Genomic DNA, 18,879 nt, shown 5'->3' on the forward strand with positions numbered 1-18,879 from the left:
CACAATTGGATGTAGATATTACTTAAAATCTTTTTAAAAATTAGAAGTTAATTTGAGCAAAAATTCATTTGAATCAGGGAGCACCAAACAGGAAGTAGTTAGGAGCACTCCATATACAGAAAGACTTGCACAGAGAAGAGGCAGAAACAAAGCAAGGAAAGTTTTTGATTGGCTGAAGCTTGAGTGGTTGCCTTATTTGGAAAAGCCTTAGGTTTTGACTTTTAAACTTTGAGAGATTTAGGTTTTGGTTTGCTTACATAGGCTACTAAAGCATTAAAGTCATCTCATTGAGTGACCTCCATGTGTAATTTAAACACCAGTGAGACCAAAAGTCATTTCTGTTTGCTGTCTCTACTGGCTCCCCAACATATACTTGATTTTGTTTCAGAGCAGCCCTTTTGGGATGTTGGTTTTCTCCTTGTTGAGTCTCACGTGACAAGTGAGGGTGTAGGTATTCCAAAGGAATAGCTATGGGAAGCCCTAGCAGAATAGTCTGATGTGGAAAAGGTCGGGAGCTAGAGCTAGTGGGTAGGGATGAAGGTGGAGGGAGCTTCTCCCTGGCCTTGTGGTCTGCCATTCACAGGCCAAGGAGCATCCCCCCAACTCCATCCCCTCATGAGAAGGCAGCCACTTCAGAATCTCTGTTATAACCATGAGGTTGGGGGAAGACGACCATGATCCCAAACTGCAACTGTCATAATATTTGATATCTATTTACAATTTTAGGATTAAGCTTTCTGCTGTCCTAGAAAAAGGGACTGGTGTGTTCAGCAAATGGATGCAGAGTTACAGTAGATGGGCCAGGAATGGTCTTGAAAAGCCTTGTAAATAAGGTGTGCAAACAGGACCCAGTGTGCTATTCTGGATTGGTGTGGGCCAATGTCATCTCCCACTTTCTGCAAAGAGAGGCTCAGGGTGACTTAAACCTTTCTTCAGGAAATTACAAAACTAAGAGCTGTGACAAATGCTTTCCTGACCAGGGCAGCACAGGCAGCATAAAGATCCAAATGCTCTGGATTTAAAGATGAGTTCAGGCCAAGACTGGCCTCGAAGGGAGAATCACCGAGTCTCTTTCCACCCACTCAAAGCCGGGCTTGAGAGTCCTACTGGGCTGAGAGGCTCTTCAAGAATCTCAAATTTGCCCAGCAGGGATGATGTTGACCTTCCATTTTAATCAATGGTTCTTCCCCTGAGGCCACACAGAAGAAGGAGCTTGCAATCCGTCCTTTTGCCTTCTTTTCTCTATCTAAAGCCCTTCCTCAGGTTGTGCAGAGCTGTTTCCTTAGGAAGAAATAGGTAAACATTTACATCCGACTTCCACGGTCCTAGGGATAGTCAGTGTGGCTCCTGTATCATTCTGTTTCCTGACAGTTTCCCGGGGAAGGGTGGAGAGAACTGTTCACACCAAAGGTCATGGTCCCTTTTCCTGCAGGTAAAGGACTCACAAGAAAGGGACCCCACCTTAGAGAACTGAGATGACGAATAAAGCTTCCAAAGTCCTTGTACATATTTTGGCATCTCTTGGAATAAAATAATGACTGTCCCACATGATGTAAAGGCAGCAGAAGCTCACCAGGAACCTGCAGGATCCTTCCAGCAGTATCAATATGAAGCTTATGAATGTGTTTGGCTTTGGGCTAGATAATGTGTAAACCAAGAAGAATTATAACAGTGTATGTCTGGTTCTTCATGCAAGAAAAATACTTTTGTTTGGTGCCAAGACTAGGGTTAATAGATTCTTGTATTCTGGACTCCTCCCTGTGTCTGGGGATGTGTTACGGTATCTTCCACCAACAGAGGCAGGAAGGCCCTGGACTTATTTATTTTCACTCTTTTGATACTACCTTGCAAAAACTGTTTTCCCTTCCTCTTTTCTTCGCAACCACGAAGTCTCACTTTACTCAAAAAAGGTACACCGAAGTAAACATGAAGGGGGTAGGGGTTCCCATAAGGGAAATGCAGAGCTTGGAATTACTATGGAGAGAAAGAAATGATCTACAAGAAATAAAATAAGAACATAGATAAGACCCATGAAGAAGCCAATATATACGAAATATCAAGGACGCTAGGTATTTATGTATGCCATAAATGAAAATAATGTATGTGAAAGCACAAAGCACATTATAATCCAGAAAGAACTAGTTTAGAATAGCATTTATCACAAACGATAAGTCCTATAAAAACTTAGGACCTGTGACAAAAGTAGAATAGGTATTGCTCACCATTCTGAGAGGAGCAAAGAGATGCCCAGGTAATAATGACACTGGGATTTCGAGTTATTATCTTCTCCTTCAGTCATTTCAAGAATTCATCATGTCTATAAAAGCCAAATGCGGTGAGTAAGCATCAGGTAGCTTCTGCAGCTTGAAAAAGTTGCTAGAAGAATTTATGTGGGCACAAATAGCAAAATTCAAATGTGGACTGTACGTTGTATCGCATTGTTGAGCTAAATGTTAACTGTCTTAAATATGACAATAGTACTGTGATTTGGTAGCAGACGTCCTTATTCTTTAGACATACAGGCTGGAGAATGTAGAACCTCAGGAAAAAAGGGTACCACAGAGGGAGAAGGAAGATGCCAGAAGCCCCCAGTGGTCTGCTCAGGACCCTACTCAGTCAGATGGAAAACATACTGTTTTGCAAGTCTCTTGCTGTGTAAATAAACTAGCCTGAAACATGGAGGCTTAAAACAACAATTGCTTGTTTGTTTCCAATCTGCACTTGGGCAGCAGGCTGCTAACCTCTGCTTCCTGTGGGCATCACCTCCCGTACTCAAAGGGTTGAGAGCTGAACGGAATGACTTGCTGTTGCCAGGTTCCCTGGTTCTCCTCCTCAGACCCTCTTATGTGGTTAGCCTAGGCTTCCTCACAGCATGGTGATCTCAGAGAAGTTAGCTTTCTTACACAGCAGCTGGTTCCCGGAAAAACACAAACGTGGAAGCTTCCAGACCTTCATAAGTCTTAGGCCTAGGATTGGCACCATGTCAGTCCTGTTGCAGGTTATAGGGCCAGGCCAGATTCAAAGACTTAAATCCCAGAGAGAGAGGCTCATTGTAGGGGCCACTAAATGAACAGTTTGCCACAGGCAGGTATCAGGAACTCTGGTCAATGAAATTTCCTGTGGGCCAGCAACTGCAGGAACAGGGTACAGGAGAGGTGGCTATGCTTCAAAAATCTTTGGTTCTTTGATCCCTGTTGAACAGTAATGATCAAATTCTTCCATGAAAATAGGGGAAAACGAAGGCATCCTTATTGTAGCTCCTCTCTGAGAACTGAAGAAGCTCATATGCATTGAGGTATAATATAAAGTGTTTCCTGGACTTCTCTGACCATGGTGCACACTTTTTTTTTTTTAATCAGAGTATCAATTGGGGCATTAGTACCATAAAAACTCCCACTTGGATGAAAGTAAATTTCTTAAAACTTAATAGCACTTTAAAAAACTGTGGTAAAATGTACATAACATAAAATTTACTTTCTTAACCATTTTAAAATGAATAGTTCTGTGGTATTAAGTGCATTCACATTATTGTGTAACCATCACCACCATCCATCTCCAGAACTTTTTGTCTTGCAAAACTAAAAGGCCATATTTATTAAACAATAACTCCCCACTTACCTCTCCTCCCAACACCACTTGCCCCCAGCAAACACCACTCTTCTCTCTGTATGTATGATCAAAGCACTTTATATAAGTGGAATCATACAGTATTTGTCTTTTTGTGATTCACTTATTGATAGCCATACCTACTTTCTTTTGGTTACTATTTACATGGAATATATTTTTTCATACTTTCATTTGCAACCTGTTTATGTCTCTAGATTTATTTTTTTATTTTTTAAAAGATTTTATTTATTTATTCATGAGAGACACAGAGAGAGGCAGAGACACAGGCAGAGGGAGAAGCAAGATCCCTGCGGGGAACCCAATGTGGGACTCGATCCCAGACCCCGGGATCATGGATCATGCCCTGAGCTGAAGGCAGATGCTCAACTGCTGAGCCACCCAGGCATCCCTGTGTCTAGATTTAAAGTGAGTCTTTTATACATGGTATAGACTTGCATCATGCTTTTTTTTTTTAATCCAGTCTGCCAATCTCTGTCTTTTGATTGGATATTTTAGTCCACTTACATTTAAAGTAATTACTGATAATGAGGGATTTATGTCAATTTGATGTGCCTTGTAGCTCTTTTTGTGTCTTATTTCGTGCATTAATAACTTCTTTTTTGTTTAGTTGATCTTTTGCAGTGAAATATAATCCTTTTCATTTTCTTTTGTGTATATTTTATAGCTTTTTTTTTTTTTTTGGTTACCATAGGGATTACATTTAACATCCTAACATGATAACACTCCAATTGGAATTTTACCAGAATAACCCCAGTAGCATAAAAAACCCCTTACCCCTGTCAGTTATTAGGGTTAAAACATTATATCTTTATACATTGTATGCCCAAACACATAAACTAGTAATTATTTTTAATGCATCAATCTCTTAAATTATGTATAAAACAAAATGTGGAATTATTACCAGTTATAATGGTAGTTTCTAAACTAATAGTTTTAGAAAACGTATTAGTCTCTTAAATTACGTAGAATACAAAAACTGGAGCTATAAACCAAAGTTAAAATAATATTAGCTTTTACAATTGTTCATGTATTTATCTTTACTGAGATCTTTATTTCTTTATACAGCTTCAAATTACCATCTAGTGGCCTTCCACTTCAACCTGCAGGATTTCTTTTAGCATTCTTGCAAGGCAGGACTAGTGGTAAAAAGCTTTCTCAGCTTTTGTTTATCTGGGAATGTCTTAATTTCTCCCTCACTTTTGAGGGACAGTTTTGCCAAATACATGATTCTTGGTTGACAGTTTTGTTTTCTTTCAGCACTTTTAATATAACAGCCCACTACCTTCTGGCCTCCAAAGTATTTAATGGGAAATCTGCTAATAATATTATTGAGGATCCCTTCTGTGGGATACATTATTTCTCTATTGCTGCTCTTAAGATTTTCTTTTTGTCTTTGTCTTTGAACAGCTTGATTACAATGTGTCTTGGCATAGGTCTCTTTGAATTCATCTCACTTGGAGTTTGTTGAGCTTCTTAGATGTTCATATTCATGTCATTCATAAGACTTGGAAAGTTTGGGGGTATTATTTCTTTGAGTGATCTCTCTGCCTCTTTCTCTCTCTCTCTTTTCTCTTTCCAGGATTCCCACATATATATATTGGTCCATTTTACAGAGTCCCACATGTCCTTTAGGCTCCATTCACTTTTCTTCAGTATTTTTAATCTTTGATCTTCAGACTGGATAATTTCAATTGTCCTATCTTCAAGTTCACAGGTTTTTTTTTTTTTTTTTTTTCCTTCTGGCTGCTCCAGCATGCTTTTGAATCACTCTAGTGAATTTTTCATTTCAGTTATTGTACTTTTCAGTTCCAGAATTTCATTTAGTTTCTTTTTAGGTCTTCTACCTCTTTATTGGTATTTCCATTTTACTCATTATTTTGACTTTCTCCCTGACTTTCTTTAGTTCTTTGAGCATCTTTAATACGCCTGTTTTAAAGTCTTTGTCTAGCAAGTCTGCCATCTGTTCTTTCTTGGTGATGGTTTCTGTTGCTTTCTTTAATTCCTTTGAATGGGCCATATTTTCCTGGATGCCTTGTGATTTTTTTGTTAAAAACTGGACATTTAAATCTAATAATGTAGTTACTCTGGAAATCAGATTCTCCCTTTCTTGGGATTGCTGATTTTTGTTTTTGTGTTTTGATTGCTGTAGGCTGTATCTGTGCTGAGGACCAGCCTGAGGCATAAACTTAAGTTCTTCTTAGGTCTTTTTTTAAAGCCTGTGCCTCTCCCTGGCCATGCATGGTGATTTTTTAAGTTCCTTTATATATGTAGCTCCTTTTGAAATCCCTTGACTTTAAACGTCTGTCTCTCAAAAAGGGAAAATGGAATGGAGAAAATTGAAGGGGATAAGAAGGGAGGGAAGGGGTGTTGGCCCTTGAGTTCCTTTGGAAGTTGCTTCAGATGGAGGGGGAGGGCTTGTAACATTGTGAGGAGAGGTGTGACAATGGCCACCTGCCTATGTTTCTGCATCTTCAAGATCGGAAGCAACAATTAGGCAATCAGCATATAGATCCTCAATTTTTGGAGGACAGAGTCCTTATTACTCACTCTGGCTCCCAAAAGTTGACAGAAGCTGTATACCATATGGCTGAGAGTGTGGAGGTGGAAGGAGGGGGGGAGAGTGATACAATGTTGGAAGCTAAAATTGACCAAAATAACTGCAACAGGCATTTAAATCTCCTCTGGAAATTGCAGGGCTTGAAACAGACTCCAGAATTCCAAAATAGTTTTATCAGTCAGATTTTGCCAGTGAAATCACGGTCTATATCAGGGACAGATTCCTGGTGCTTCCTACTCTGCCATCCTTCCAGAATCCTTTCTTCTCTTGTTTGGATTCTTGTCCTCCAAACATGGAGGATGAGTTTCTCATTGAATTATAACTCTGGCTTTTCTGTTGCCTGTCTTCGGTGCCAGCACGGCCCCTGTCTCCTGAGTCTCATGTAGGTTTATAGCCTCTTTTCTCCCACATCCTTCCAAAGGGATCTGAGGTTCAGTGTCACTATGGAGTCAGAATGTGAGACTCAGGAACCTAATACGAGCTCCCCTGGTATGAGAAAATTCTAATTGCTCACAGGTAAAAAAATTTACCTGTCATGTACTTACTTTGGCATGTGTATGCTCAGAATGACTGAACTTCCATTTGCTCAATTTCTTTTTTTTTTTTTTAAGACTTCTTTACTTATTTGGGAGAGGCAGAGAAAGCATGAGTGGGGAGAGGAGCAAAGGGAGACGGAAAAGCAGAGTCTCCACTGAACAGGGAGCCTAAAGCAGGGCTTGATCCCAGGACCCTGAGACCATGATCTGAGCTAAAGGCAGATGCTTAACCAACTGAACCATCCAGGTGCTCCATACTTGCTCAATTTCTGTTGGTCCTTCAAGACTCAGCCAAAGTTTACCTCCTAATCTATACCTGATAGGACCCATTCATAGGCAGTCTAACTAATCTTTTGACTGTACTTCCATGGAATTGCAAATGATATTCTTATCTAATATTTACTGGGTACCTACTAAATGAATGATACTGTGTTGTGTACTGGGACTCAAATATAGGCTTGTCTGACTCCTGAACCTGAGTGTGTAGCCATTTCATGATTTAGCCTCTCCAGAGATGTTCCTCTAACAATACTTAACACACAGTATTTGTAGAAAAGACTGCCAGTTTTCCACCCAAATCCATTTTCCTCTTCTTCCTGGGAACATGATTGTTCAGCTGGAGATTGTTTCCCAATCTACTTTATAGCTAGGTATTGCCAAATAAGTAAGCATTCACTTGTGGATTGTGAGAAATAACCATGTGATTCCTTAAAAGAAAGTTCCTGTCCTAGGACTTCCATTTTCCACCTCCTCGTGTGTCTGCAACACAGTTTTGCCATGCAGACAAGGATGATGCCCTAGGGAGGGTGGAGGAAAAAAATGGAAGGGACCTGGATTTCTGAACATGTAAGAGAAGAACCGCTTGCCAATCTTGGGTCTGTTAACGAGAGAGAAACAAACTTACATATTCTCAAAGCCACTGTATTTGGGGCCTATTTTGTCATAGCAGCTAAAACATCACCCTAAACAATTTGCATGTAGATGAGCTGTTTCTTTCCCATGAGACAGGGAAGTCCTTGATTTATTTCTCCATATATTTGGCCTGGCATAATGGCTGGGGCACAGCAAGTACTCTAGAATGAATGTTCTTAAACAAGTGATTGAATAGTTATTTCTTATATTATTGCAAAAATGTCTATGGGAGATGTATGAGCATTGAGGCCAGATACATGCACATCTGAAAAGGGAGAAAGAATTGGTGCTTGGCAAGAATGGGACCAGGATGCAAAACTGACAACATTCTTGTTGCACCAGAGGGAGGGATGTAGTTTGATTTCAGTTTGATTTTATATAGTTGCCATAAGTATGCTTGTGAGTGCCAGAAAAGCCTGGCCAGCAGGGCCCAATGAATACCATTTAGTAAACTACCATGGTGATCAAACCACAGGATGCGGCAGAGTGACTTCCTAGCTCTTTTCTCTGGCACGTTCCTTCGGTTGAGAAGCATCCAGCTTTAAATTTGGGAAGCAGGAGATGGCAGCCGTACTGTCCATCAGTGTCATCTGTCGCCATCTTTGAGCTGCCAGCGTGACAGCTGGGGAAGAGCAGGATCAGGTTGACTGGCAGAATGTTTTACATCTAATGAGTTTGTGCACAATAATAGTATAATAAATAAGGCTCTAGAGGAACTCGGTTATCGCTTGCATTCCAAAAGTGAGATATGGCCTTACCAGAAGCTCACAGAGCCATCTGTCATCAAATATTAGTCTTTGTGTCAATGGCTGGACTGGCCTGAGGAAATGGAAAACATCGACGCAGTGAGGCAAATGACGACACCATGTCGTTCAAAAAGATTTAAAGGGAGCTACCTTAAGGAGCCAGAGATTTCCAGATGATTCCGAAATAAATATACAGAACCACTACCAGAAGCAGTTAGACTTGAAATCTTGGCTGCTGAATGCTAATGTGTGTTTCCACTGGATGAGTTCAGTTTCTGTCACTTGGGGTAAGTTCTTGAGTAATATAATCCTTATCTGCTTGGATTTGGGGCTGGAATTATTGCAATCTTCTTTAATGTGTTTTTGCCAGTTTGATACATTGAAATCTGATCATCACCAAAGCACTCTGCCGATGACACAGCCGTAGTGACAGGAATATTGAAAGCGGACGAAAGCTTGAGAACGGGATAAAAGCTGTTAGGATTCACAGTTGTTTGGTTTCCTCATTTTTTCTTGAGGGAAAGGAGGAGGGAACTCATGAGCTGTCACCCAATGTCAGTAGAAAATCGGGCCCTAAACAGATCTTGTCAGTCAGTAACACAATTAAATGCTGAGAGTAGCAAACCACATGGTAAGGAGGGAGGTCTGGGAGGACACGATGCAAACAGACCATTTAAAAAGGAAGTGCAATTAGAAAAGCAATTCACTGAGATGAAAGGTTCAAGGATAGTCAAATCCCGGTGGCAGCCAGTGTCAGGTCTTCTCGCCAGGACCGGCTCCAGTAGGGTTTATGCCAGGGGAAGTGTGATTTCCCACTGTTGTTGGAAAACCCTGCACAGGCTTCTTCTGGTAGTTACAGGGCTGGGTCTCAGGGACAGACTTCACTGAAGTTGATTTCAGTCATCAAACTCAACAGAATTCGCCCCTGAATTTGGTTTGCCTATGGAGAACAACCCTTCCCTCGTGTATTGTGAGACCAGTACTGGTAGATACTTAGAGTAGATACGGTAGGATGGTGCTCAACACCATCCCAGCCCCTGCGGTGTGCTTGCTACCCTGCAGAGCCTGGAAAGATAACAATGACATTGTCCAGAGTCCCTTTAAGGTAGAGTTCTCTGTGACTTAGGCAGGTCCTACCAAGCAGACGTATGAGGTTTGCACAGTGGTCATTATAGTGGCCAGGACGGGGGAATTGGTGTCTAATGGGCACAGAGTTTCAGCTGTACAGGATGAGAAGAGTTCTAGAGATGGATGGCTGCCTAACAATGTGAATGTCCTCAACTGTACCCTGAAAAATGGTTAAGATGGTAAATTTTATGTTATGTGTGTTTTACCAGAATTTTAAAAAATCTTAAAGAAATCATTCCACTCTTGTGCATGTATAAAAACGCAAACATTGACCAATTAAATAATGGTTTCCTAAAACTCCTTCATGTATAGAACGTGCATCTTCTAAATTACATTTTGATTCAAAGTTGCTGATGTGAAGGATTTTCCATGTTTTCTTTCTCTGTGCCATGAAGTGTGTTGGCAGTGTAGCATTTTTTAAAAGGTTTTATTTATTTATTTGAGAAGGAGAGTGAGAGAGAGAGAGCACAGGCAGGGGGAGGGGCGGAGGGGGAGAAAAGAGCAGACTCCTTGCTGAGCAGGGAACCCAATGTTGGACTTGACTAGGACCCTGGGATCATGACCTGAGCCAAAGGCAGACGCTTTACCGACTGAGTCACTCAGGCGCCCCAGCAGTGTAGCATTTAAGAGTGATCCCCTAGAGTCCCCATAATGTTATCCAAGAGGATGATAACTGGCATTCTGCATGTTGGTGCATCAGCACAGGCAACAACGCCAATGCCCTGAGTGTTGACTGGGCAACACAACACATGCCAGTTGCAGAGTTGTTCAAATGTGGGAGAAAAAAAAAAGCATGCACCAGAAGCAATGAAATATTTTTCCTGTTATTTGCTGATGGGCTGGATGAGCCTGAGATCGCAAAATGTTCTCTCTAGATGGAAATCTCTGCTTAAAACCCTTCAGTGGCTTCCAAACACTATCAACAGAAGAAAGTCCAAACTCCTTAGGATGGGATAAAAAGCTCTTCATGATTCATTTCTTTAAAAAATTATAAACTATTTGAGACACAAAAATGCAGAGAATAGCATAATATGAATGACATGAAACCACCATCCAAATTGGACAGATATTTGACAGATGTTAACATTTAGCCATATTTGCCTAGAGCATTTGTTTTTTAACCTAAAGAAACAAGCTGTTACTGATGCATTACAGTTCTCTGTATACCAACCATTGTAGTGTTTTCTCTTCTTCCCAGAGCTAATTGCTTTCTTGGAGATGTCAAAACCTCTTCCATGCATGTTTTTATACTTTTATTATATACAAACCCTTCCCTCTTTTTCTGTAAACAACACACTGAATTGTTTTGTGTTTTTCCACTTTTACATGTATTTTACCAACTGTATAAATCCTTCAGCAATGTGTCTCTTATTGTTTTTCTGTTGGTGGGCACTAATGTTTCCAAATTTTCAGTATTTCAAATAATAGCACAATTAAGTTTTTGTCTCTCTTTGTACAACAGTGAGAGTTTCTCTATAGCAGCTTTGTCCCAGAGATATTAGAAAGCCACAAATGTGAGTCATGTAATAATTTTTTTATTTTCTAGTAGCCACATTAGAAAATGTAAAAAAAACAAAAACAACTGGTTGAAATTAACCTTATTTTTAAAAAAGATTTTATTTATTTATTCATGAGAGACACAGAGAGACAGAGACATAGGCAGAGGGAGAAGCAGGCTCCCAGTGAGGAGCCTGATGTGGGACTCGATTCTGGGACTCTGGGATCAGGACCTGAGCCGAAGGCAGATGCTCAATCACTGAGCCACCCAGGTGTCCTTGAAATTAACTTTAATAATCAATTTTTAAAAGATTTTATTTTTATTTATTCATGAGAGACAGAGAGAGAGAGAGAGAGAGAGAGAGGCAGAGACATAGGCAGAGGGACAAGCAGGCTCCTGGCAGGAAGCCTGATGTGGAACTCGATCCCAGGACTCTGGGATTGCAACCTGAGCCAAAGGCAGATGCTCAACTGCTGAGTCATCCAGGTGTCCCTAATAATATATTTTAACTCAACATATCCAATGTATCCATTTCAACCTATAACTGATATAAAAGTTAATGAAATAATAATATAATGGAAAATATAATGATTTGCTTATATGTGGAATCTAAAAAACAAAATAAGCAGAAAAAGACCCATAAATACAGAGGACAAACTGGTGGTTGCCACAGGTGGCAATAGAGGAATGGGCATAATGGGTGAAGGGGAGTGGGAGGTATAGTCTTCCACTTATGGAAGCATAAGTCACAGGGATGAAAGGCACAGCATAGGGAATATAGTCAATGGTATTATAACAGTGTTATATGGTGATGTGTTACATTATTTCTTTCATACAAAGTCTTAATCCGAAATGAATTTGGGCTAGCACTTGAGAGTGCTCAGGAGTCACACATGGCTTGTGATTACTGTATTGGACGGTGTGGCTCCAAATATTTAGAGAGGGAACCATAGGGTCATAGGATATGATATGCCACCTGCAACCTTACCTGATACTGTAAGCTGTGTTCTTCATAGTTTATGTCCCTCTTTCCTGGTATACTTCTTGATGCTCAGAGTGATCTGCTTCCAGTCTACCGGGCATGAAATGTCACCTTTTGAAATACTTTACTTTTGCTATTTGCTACACTAGTAAGTCTATTTTATGTCTACATTTGAATTTTTTTCTATGAACTGCTCATTCTGATCCTTTTTTTCATTTTCCACTGAGTTGTATTCTTTTTTATTGATATATGGTTCTCTATATATTCTATATACAGATCTTTGATGGGCATATATCCTACATATGTCATCTTCTAGTCCAAGATTTGTCTTTTCAGATTGTTAGTGTTTTGGTTATTCAGAATATTTTCATTTCAATGTGGTAATATTTATCAATGTTTTCTTTTACAAGTTCATGCATTTTCTGCATGGGTTAAGAAATTCTTCCTTGGTCTAACTATCATAAAGATAGTTGCTTATTGTTTTTCTTTAAGAGTTTTCAAGTTTTTCTTTTTCACATTTGGTTCTTTATTTTAGCTGGAATTTCCTTTGTATGAAGAGTGAGGTGGAAACTTAATGTTACTACCCCTCAGGATGGTTACTATCAAAAACACAGAAAATATGCATTGGTGAGGATGTGGAGAAGGGGAACCCCCTGTGCACTGTCCTTAGGAATGTAAAATGGTGCAGCCACTGTGGAAAACATGCATGGTGCTACAATAATCGTTACACAAACAAAAACTTGTATGGCATTTCCTCAAAAAATTAAAAATAGAATTTATGATTCATATGATCCAGCAATTCCACTTCTAGGTGTATATCCAGAAGAACTGAAATCAGGATCTTTCTTTTTTTTTTAAAGGTTTTATTTATTTATTCATGATAGACATAGAGAGAGAGGCAGAGACACAGGCAGAGGGAGAAGCAGGCTCCATGCAGGGAGCCTGACGCGGGACTTGATCCCGGGACTCCAGGATTGTGCCCTGGACCAAAGGCAGGCGCCAAACCGCTGAGCCACCCAGGGATCCCCTGAAATCAGGATCTTGAAGAGATGTTTGTACATTCAGGTTCATAGCAGCATTACTCACGGTAGCTAAAACATGAAAGCAACTCAAGTGTCCATTGACAGATGAATGGATAAACAAACAAATGTAGCATACACATTTGATGGAATATTATTCAGCCTTAAGAAGGAAAGAAATTCTGACATATGCGATAGTGTGGATGAACCTTAGAACATTATATTGAGTGAAATAAGCCAGTCACAAAAAGACAAATACTGCATGCTTCCACTTATATGAGGTACTTTGAATGGTCAAAATCATAGAGACAGAAAGTAAAATGGTGGTTGCCAGGGGTTTTAGGGAGGGGGCATTCAGACTTTTAGTTTTACAAGATGACAGTTCTGCAGTTCTGGAGATGGATAGTGGTGGCAACTGCACATCGTGAATGTATTTCATACTACCAAACTGTACACTTGCAAATGATTAAGATGGTATGTTTTATGTTGTATATATTTTGCCACAATAAAAAAGATTGAGGAAAAATGTACTGGGGGAAGTAGAAGGGCATCAGATGTGCCCTAAGTGAATAAATGATTTAATTAATGGTGGGGAACAGTGAGGCAGGAAGGAAGAAGGATCTTTCCTTTCTTTCCTTTGGAAAGAGAAGAGATGCCAGCCATGAAGAGATGGCAATGAAAGGAAGACAAAGGAGCTTCAATCTTAGCAAACTAGCGATCTTAGCAAACACAGCCTGGGGAAGAAAGAGGTATAGAAGTGCTAGTGTGCTCTCCTAGTGAACTGAAAAAGGATCACTTAGATATACTGAGAGTGAAATTGATACAAAAATAAATATTTTATGATTACCATGTAAAAAAATTAATTTGGTGTTTTGCCACGTGGATTGCCAATTGATCCAACATCATTTATGAAAAGTCTGTTACCACCTCACTGATTTCTGAAACTACATCTATCTACACTGATTCTCCTGCCTGAGACTATGGCTAGGGCCTTCCTTCTGCTCCCCGGTTCTATCCCTGAGCCAATACCCCAAGGCCTAATTACTATTCTTTTCAATAAATCCTGATGTTTGCCACCGCAAGACCTCCTTTTTATTCTTCAAACTTGTCTTGGCTCGTCCTTCGTTCGTTTGTTCCTGCTTTCCTTCCTCCCTCCTTCCTTTCCTTTTTTCATTCTTTTTTTCTTTTCTTTCTTTTTTAATTTCATTTGGCCCTTTATATTCCTTCTGAATTTTATGATGATCTTGTTAAGTTCTGCGAAAGACCTGGTGGGATTTTGATTGAATTGGAATGGACTTCCAGCATTAATTTGGATAGAATTGTGAATTTTAAGATATAGGATCTCCCACCCCCACCCCGCCCCCAGAACACTGAGTTCTCTCTTGTCAGTAAATGTTTTAAATTTTGTCTTCCAAACTGAGAACTTTTCCCCTAAGGTCAGGAACATGACAGGGATGTCCACTCTCACCACTATCATTCAACTAGTACTGGAAGACCTAGGCTCTGCAATCAGACAACAAAAAGAAATAAAAGGCATCAAAATTGGCAAAGAAGAAGTCAAACTTTCACTGTTCATGGATGACAGCATACTCTACGTAGAAAACCCCCAAACTGCTAGAACTCATAGAGGAATTCAGCAAAGAGTCAGGATATAAAAATAATGCACAGAAGTCAGTTGCATTTCTATACAAATGAGGTGGAAGAGAAATCAAGGAAGTGATTCGATTTACAATTGCATCAAAAAACCATAAGATATCTAGGAATAAACCTAACTGAAGAGGTAAAGGATCAGCATTCTGAAAACTATAGAACACTTACAAAAGAAATGGAGGAAGACACAAAGAGATGGAAAAAACATTCCATGCTCATGGATTAGAAGAATAAATATTGTTAAAATGTCTATGCTACTTAAAGCAATTTACATATTCAGTGCAGTCCCTATCAAAATACCATCAGCATTTATTCAGAGAGCTGGAACAATCCTAAAATTTGTATGGAACCACAAAAGACCCCATATATCCAAAGTGATGTTGAAAAAGAAAACCAGAGCTGGCGGCATCACAATGCCAGATTTTAGGCTGTACTACAAAGCCGTGATCATCAAGACAGTGTGGTATTGGTACAAAAACAGACACATAGATCAATGGAACAGAATAGAGGCCCCAGAAATGGACCCTCAACTCTATGGTCAACTCATCTTCAACAAAGCAGGAAAGAATATCCACTGGAAAAAGGACAGTCTCTTCAACAAATGATGTTGGGAAAATTGGACAGCCACGTGCAGAAGAATGAAACTGGACCACTTCCTTACACCATACACAAAAATAAACTCAAAATGGATGAAAGACCTAAATGTGAGACAGGAATCCATCAAAATCCTAGAGGAGAATACAGGCAGCAACCCCTTTACTTTGGCTGGAGCAACTTCTTGCTAGACATGTCTATAAAGGCAAGGGAAACAAAAGCCAAATTGAACTACTGGGACTTCATCAAGATAAAAAGCTTCTGCACAGCAAAGGAAACAGTTGACAAAACCAAAAGACAACCTACAGAAAGAGAGAAGATACTTGTGAATGTCTTATCAGATAAAGGGCTAGTATCCAAGATCTATAAAGAACTTATCAGGGCAGCCCTGGTGGCGCAGCGGTTTAGCACACCTGCAGCCCAGGGTGTGATCTTGGAGACCCGGGATGGAGTCCCATGTCGGGCTCCCTGCATGGAGCCTGCTTCTCCCTCTGCCTGTGTCTCTGCCTCTCTCTCTCTGTGTCTCTCATGAATAAATAAATAAAATCTTTTAAAAAAAAAGAACTTATCAAACTCAACACCCAAAAAACAAATAATCCAGTCAAGAAATCGGCAGAAGACATGAAGAGACATTTCTCCAAAGAAGACATACACAGAGCCAACAAGCACCTGAGAAAATGCTCTGCATCACTGGCCATCAGGGAAATACAAATCAAAACCACAAGGAGATACCACCTCACTCCAGTCAGAATGGCTAAAATTAAAAGTCAGGAAATGATAGATGTTGGCTAGGATACAGAGAAAGGGGAACCCTCTTGCACTGTTGATGGGAATGCAAACTGGTGCAGCCACTCTGGAAAACGGTATGGAGGGTCCTTAAAAAGTTAAAAATAGAGCTGCCCTATGACCCAGCAATTGTACTACTAGGTATTTACCCAAAGGATACAAACATAGTGATTCAAAGTGGCACATGCACCCCAATGTTTATAACAGCTATGTCCATGATAGCCAAAATATGGAAAGAGCCCAGGTGTCCATCAACAGATAAATGGAGGGGATCCCTGGGTGGCGCAGCGGTTTGGCACCTGCCTTTGGCCCAGGGCGCGATCCTGGAGGCCTGGGATCGAATCCCACGTCAGGCTCCCGGTGCATGGAGCCTGCTTCTTCTCCCTCTACCTGTGTCTCTGCCTCCCTCTCTCTCTCTCTCTCTCTCTCCCCCTGTGACTATCATACATTTAAAAAAGAAATCTGTTTAAAACAACAACAACAACAACAAAAAAAAAACAGATAAATGGATAAGGAAATGATGTATGTAATGGAATATTACCCAGCCCTCAAAAAGAATGCAATCTTGCCATTTGCAACGACATAAATGGAACTAGAGGGTATTATGCTAAGTGAAATAAGTCAGTCAGAGAAAGACAAATACCATATGATTTCACTCATCTGTGGAATTTAAGAAACAAAAATAGGGGAAGGGAATAAAATATTAAAACAGAAAGGGAAGTAAACCATAAGACCCTTAAATATAGAAAACAAACTGAGGGTTGCTGGAGGGGTAACTGGGTGATGGGCATTAAGAAGGGCACATGATGTAATGAGCACTGGGTGTTACATGCAACTGATGAATTACTAAATTCTACCTCTGAAACTAATAATACAGCATGTGTTAATTAAATTGAATTTAAATAAAAAAATTAAAATTTGTCTTTAAATAAGCTTTAGATTTTTGACATATCATTCATTTCTCATTACTGTGAATGACATCTCTAAAATGTTTTCAAACTGGTTTTCCTAGTGTATTGCTATAATGTTGATTTTTGATGAAAAGCCACCAACTTTGCTGAGCTCACTGGTTCAACACTTTGCCTTTTGAGTCTCTTGATTTTCTTTGTGGACAATCATATTGTCTGTGTTAAAACACACACAGAGACCAGTCTTGAAAGTTCTGAGCAGACAAAATCACTTTAGTCATACAAGCAAATCTTAATTTAGCTTATTTTGTAAGACAGGCGAGGCTCACTTGACTTTCACCTCTTGCTTATGAAAATCATAAGTGAAACTTAAATTGTTCTCCCAAGTTGATATATGGTAGCCACCAACCAATTTCCTTTCATTTAAGAAAATTCTAATGTAACCAATCACTGTGAAGAATAAATAGTTCCTGGTTCTATACTATCTAAGCCCCTTGACAACAGACCTCTGACCTTATCCCATGTTATGGTTTTAGTGCTCCTGGTTTGCAAACCATTTGATATGCTCCCAACAAATGTCAGTGAGTCAATGGTTTTACTTCTGGTTTTTTTTTTTTTTTGGGGGGGGGGGGACATTTGAAATCTGCGGATAATGCCCACAAATTCTCTCCTTCCCCACTGGAGCTACTCCGATATGATGTGCCCACCTGCCTTCACAGACTCAATGCTCACCCTTCCTGCACACGTCTTGTGCATCATTTATATTGCTATTTATTTAGTATATTTTAAAAAGTTGATTATCTTCTTTTTCCTAAAATGTATATATAAAGGAAACTTTATTTCTATTCATTTTAAATCTGGGTCACTTAAGCTAAATAGAAAGCAACTGAAAAAGGAATCTTATTAAATTTAGCTGGACAATTTGCCTGGTAGAGGCATTGAGCCCCAGGCCTACTCTCCCACTACTCAAAAGTGAGATTAAGTGCTAGCAAAATGGTAGGTTGTTACCAACCTAGCTTTCTTCTGGATCATCATCAGTACACACGACTTGTGATCTCCAGTAAAAGGTGTTCTAGATGTAGGACTCTGTGCTTTCTGTTAGTGTCTAGCTGAAGGGCTGTTATATTTTCTGATAATATTTAGAATTAAAATAGAAACGTTTAAGACTATTTTTAAAAAACAAACATCTATATACAGAGATGAGGTCCAGAAGGTTATCACTCAATTGTCAAAGTTTACTGCTGGATTTTTGTGTGGAATAATTTCAGATTTATAGAAAAGTTGCAAAGATATTACAGACAGTTCTTGTATTGTCTGGTTCCTAATGTTACATCCCCCTGATCTTACATTACCATGGTACATTTGTAAAAGCTAAGAACCCAACACTAGTACATTACTGTCAGCTAAACTCTGAACTTCATTTGGGTTTCCCAAAATTTTCCATTAATGCCTTTTTTTTCCCCTTTAGTTTGAGGGTCCAACTTAGGATCCCATGTTGCATTTAGTCGTCATGTCTCCTTTGGTTTGTGACACTTTCATCTCCTCTTGATTTTCATGACTTTGACAGTCTTGAAGATGGCCAGGTATTTTGCTAAATGTCCCTCAATTGGAGTTTGTCTGATATTTTTTCCCCCACGATCAGATTCTGGTTAGGAGTTTTTGGAGAGAACATCACACGGGTGAAGTGTCCCTCTCATCACAGCAGTGGGGGCATGATGCATACATAACCTCTCACTGGCAACATTCAATTGTGGTCATCTATTATTTTCCAGATGGGATCTCTGTAAGTACCCTAAGAAATGTTCCAGATGCTGTGCCTGCTGTCCTGAGATCTCACCCCACTGGGCTTCACAAGGGATGGGATTTCCCTGATAACCGCTTCCCACCTTTTTGTCCTTTTGAGGAATTGCCAGTGTTTTCTAAAGTTGTTGCACTG

The sequence above is a fragment of the Canis lupus genome, chromosome 26 (genome assembly GCF_048164855.1).
Source record: "Canis lupus baileyi chromosome 26, mCanLup2.hap1, whole genome shotgun sequence".
Lineage (NCBI taxonomy): Eukaryota > Metazoa > Chordata > Mammalia > Carnivora > Canidae > Canis > Canis lupus.